This window comes from Nansenia antarctica (genome assembly GCF_963989245.1).
Source record: "Nansenia antarctica genome assembly, chromosome: 12".
NCBI lineage: Eukaryota > Metazoa > Chordata > Actinopteri > Argentiniformes > Microstomatidae > Nansenia > Nansenia antarctica.
In genome coordinates, this window is record NC_137682.1 from 13,886,525 (window position 1) to 13,891,524 (window position 5,000).

General features: G+C 42.5%; 1 protein-coding gene across 1 annotated transcript in view; it reads left to right on the plus strand.

Moving 5' to 3' along the window:
- Positions 1-5,000, plus strand: part of LOC308168879 (contactin-associated protein-like 2) — a gene marked incomplete at both ends in the record, with an annotated part of 347,443 nt that overhangs the window by 329,524 nt on the left and 12,919 nt on the right.

Genomic DNA, 5,000 nt, shown 5'->3' on the forward strand with positions numbered 1-5,000 from the left:
TGTGAGTGGGAGAGAGAGTCCCAGAGTGGCACAGTAGGGCTATAAGAGAGGGATTGTTTTTAACATCTGTTGCTAGCCAGACATCCATTGCTAACAGACGTTTTGGCGCGTGACTAACTATAAAGCGGGACGCAAGGCTACATTTATTTAAAGTCAACACACCCATTCACTTTTCCACATTTTGTTGTGTTATAGAGTCAATTTAAAATTGATTTAAAAAATTGCCATCAATCCACACACAATACCCAATAATGACAAAATGAAAACAACTTTTTAGAAGTTTCTGCAAATGTATTAAAATTGAAACAGAGAAATACCTCGTGCATAAGGCTTCACACCCTTTGCTATGACACTCCTAAAATTAGCTAAAAAGCAAAAAGGGGCAATCTGGGATTCAAATAATAACAAACAGTCACCCCAAAGCGTTGTTCTGGTAAACAGCTGAGGGATAGGGTAACCACTAAAATTCATAGGCAGAGTTATGAATGCAAGGACTGACCATCCATGACTTTTAACCATGTTTTGAAGCTGTAATGTGTTTGTTTACAAACAATGGCATTAAACACCCCTATATTTTGGTGTAGGACAGTTAAAGTAAACTCATGCGGCATGTTTTCAAGAATGAACGGATATACGTATACAGTATGATGTGTAATATTCCTGGTTCAGTTCGATATGCCTTAATTAAATTGTTGAATGTGATGTTACTGGTTTTGTTTGATATTCCTGGTTAAGATAGGTATCCCTGGTTTTGTTTGATATTCCTGGTTAAGATAGGTATCCCTGGTTTAGTCTTGTATTCCTGGTTCAGATAGGTATTCCTGATAAAGTCTTGTATTCCTGATTAGGACTGGTATTCCTGGTGTTAGGTATCCCTGCTGTGTTCTATGCAGGGTACAGCCAGTGATGCAGAAAGAATAGCTGACTTCACCTAACAGCTAGATCAATTGACCGCTGTACAGCCTGCTAGCACCCGTGGGAATCACCTCCCTGTCTCTCTCTCTCTCTCTCAAACACACACACACACACACACACACACACACACATTCATAGAGTACACAGGCACACACACATACACACACACACACACACACACATGCCAGGGTAACCCCACCTGGCACTGCAGAGTTGTTTGAAGGACACAGAACACAAAGAGACTTTTCTCTACCAACCTGCTACTTGCTTCATTCCTTCAAATACCAACCCGGTCTCCAAATGTATTCTGGGGGGGATCAATTCTGTAGACCAAAGAATGCCTTCTGTGGGAACATCTTATCTAGTGTTGTAGATTCATTGTTTCTCATGTAGATATGTAATTAGAATGAGCAGTGGAACAGCTTAAACAACAATGGCTTTTATTATAATACCAGTTACAACAAGGGAAAGCAGAGAATGAGAAGCCCTCCCTTCTTTCTGTTTGCCTAATGCCGCCAAACAGGCACGCAAGACGTAATTCACGTAACTCTCAGTAACGTATCTTGCAATTCATGTAACTTGTGTTTTTGACGTATCTTACAGCCAGCACTCAAGTTGAGGGGGGATGAGGGGGAATGGCATCCCCCCTGAAATAAAAACGGTCAAAATCATCCCCCTTCTAAAACTGCCATCCCCCCTTTCCATCCATTTCCATGTAATTTTATCAATGGACGTGGTATTAAAAAAATATTTTGCACTAATTGTCCTCTGCATTTGACCCTAACTATGTAAGAGCAGTGGTGCCATGGTAGCATGGTGACACCTAGCATCCATAACATGCATGTTGTTTTAGGAGTATCATAATTATCTTTATGCTTTAATAATAATCAAAAGGGTACACAGTTGGTCTCCCACCCTCTGCGCTGTCATCAACACAAATTGTCCCCATATGATAAAATCCACCATCCCCCCTGATTTTTTTTTACAACTTGGATACTGCTTACAGCCATACAACCATATGTGGTCAACGCTGGTATAATAGATATACGTTATACGTATAATAGATGTTACGTTCACACAGAACATGTTTTTTGGTCTGCAGAAACAATCCCCCAGAATGTATTAATTTGGAGACTATGTTGTCAAATACACACATGCACAAACACACACACACACACACACACACACACACTCTTTGAGACCAAGGGAAGTAGAATTTCCCCTTCAAATTTGTTTGCCTGTACGATCTCTGCCCATCTCACCAGATCAGAGCGGTAAACGGCCCCTATCAGCACATTCAGTCCAGAGACAGAGTCTGTGTGCTAGCAGGTCCTTTGTGTCTGAGAGAGAAAAGCCATTGTGTTGGTCTCATGCCGCCCCTGTGTGACTGGCACAGACACACTCTGGTGTCTGTCTGTCTGTCTGTCTGCTGATGCTGATGCACAACGATACAATGTGACCCTAATGATTGCACAGTGACTTGCACGATGGATAGATGAATAGATGGATGGACGAGGGATGGATGGATGGACGAGGGATGGGTAGCTAGGTGGGTCTGTGGGTGGGATGATGGATAAAGAGGGGTAAGTCATTTATAGAGAGGTAAGTAAATTAGTAGATTTTTTTTTTTTTGTGATCAAATGTTTCTTTATTTTCTTTTAAAACACACATAATGACAAAACAAGACAACAAGGCCACATCCTGCAATCAACGCCCCCAACAGCCCATACAACCAAGTAGACCGATTGTTAGATAGATAAATGTCAGTGGATGGTGTATCTCTCTCTCTCTCTCTCTCTCTCTCTCTCTCTCTCTCTCTCTCTCTCTCTCTCTCTCTCTCTCTCTCTCTCTCTCTCCATCTCTTTCTCTTTCCCCTTCCTTTAGATTACAGTTAGTCTCACTTACATTAGTCTCATCGCTCCATCTCCTCTCCCCCTTAAACCTTATTTTAATTTAACCTAGCATGAGAAGCCCAGCGCTAATGGGATTAGCCTAATATCAGACATAAAACATGGGGATTTATGACCCTGTGTCAACCCAACCACCCTTGCAATGCCACGCTAATCACAGAAGCACTCAGATCCTGTTACGTAATAGCTACTATAGTCTTATCTGCCATTAAGCTAATTAGCATGTAAGCATACAGTACATGGCTAAAAAGCCAATTCTATGCTACATCTCATAGCCTAACTATTAAAGGGATAGTGCGACATTTTGGCAGCTAATCCCCTTTTTCTAAATACCAGTTAGTTGCTGAGCCGATGCTAAGCGCGTCAGTGCTGAAAATCTCCAGAATCAGCTAGCCAGCTCCTCTACTCCAAAGCTGGGTGGTTGGTAATTTATAGTCTTACAAAGCTGTAGGCCTACATAGTAATATATATTTCATAAATTGATTGATTGATAATATTGATAATCATAAGAAACGATATTCACTGAACGTGTGACTACTTTGGCTTCTGCCTGCGCGCTCAGCTGTGTTGACTTGACAGGTCGCACACAGCCTATCCTTGCACCCACAGCCACACCGCTTCTAGTTCAGAGAAAATGGGCTCAAAATAACTTCTAACCATCCAGCTTTGGAGTAGTTAGAAGGTCCTTTCCCTGCTTTTGAGAGGAGCTGGCTCGTTGTTCCTGGAGACTTCCAGTCTTTGCAAATCGACTTAGCAACTAACCTCAAACTGCACACAAAGACATATAAGTGGTATCCATGAGTTCATCTAACTCTGGGTAGTCTAACTCTGGGCTTAATATCCCAGATGTTGCACTATCCCTTGTAAGTGCCATTCTACAGAAAATGTCCATTGTGTGCCCCTGTGTGATGCTAATTGTAACCCAAGATACCCAGTGCAGGCACTCTCCTAACCCTATGCTCACCATAAATCTGTGTGTGTTTGTGTGCGTGCGTGTGTGCGGACTGGTCGATAAAAGAATATAAATAGGTATCGAATAATGTTTCAGATACCGCAAAAAAACACGAAATGACCATTATAGCGAGAAAGCTCGTTTCGCATCCTGCATCAAAGCTACAGAGGCGAAGAAAACCAAAACGGTTGCCAGACGATGTCCAACAACAACCAATACCAAAGGCATACAGTAGCCATGGTGATTAAATAACATGAGGGCTGCCAGGAAAGGAAATAAAGAAGGGAGCAACAACTTTCAGCCATATGGAACTGTTTTTGGGGGGGATTTTTGGGGATTTTTTGGGGGGGATTTTTTTTTTATCCAGACAAACAGGCAGAACACACCCTTTCTTGTATCCCTGCGCTGAGAGTACACACACACACACACACATTTAATATCTTTATTTGCGTTCACATTTTACAATAAAATTATTGAACACAAACAGTATTAGTTGCACCAGCATAGGACACTCGATAATTCAAGCTTTAAATCTGTCTATGGGTACAGGTAGCAGCGTCTCCTCCGCACACACGCACACACACACACACACACACACACACACACACACACACACACTGTTTGAGCGGGGGGAGCAGTCTTGCCTTCGGAATGCGTTCAGTTTGTCATCCGAGCTGTCCACGTTTTAACAAATGAATGGCTGTTTCAAAAATATATTCACTGTAGACTACTCTAGTATCACATATAAATTGTATTATGGTTTTATTTATCTCCATTTTATATCTCCATGACTAAATCTCTAACCCTTTTCACGTCAAACCGTTACAGTTTTTCTCAATCGCTTTCACACTAACATCTGGACTTGAAACACAATGACCAAAACCTGAAACTCGTGGACCTTATCCTGGGTTGGAGAAGAATGGATGCCAACTTTGCAGAGAGAGGTGAAGCGAGAGGTGTGAGAGTCAGAGCAGGACGACGAGGATGAGGACGAGCAAGAGCAAGAGCAAGAGGACAACCAAGGCTATGACCTCGGAGATCCAAAAAGGCGGCAACGTGGATGGAACGTCATCGGCCAGCGTGACATTGTTGAGGTTCCTGGCCAGCGAGGGGGGAACATCACCATGTTCGCAGCTATGAATCACTAAGGCATCCTCCATCACCATTCAACCCTTGGCCCCTACAATAGTGCCCATTTCATCACCTTCCTGGACACAATACAC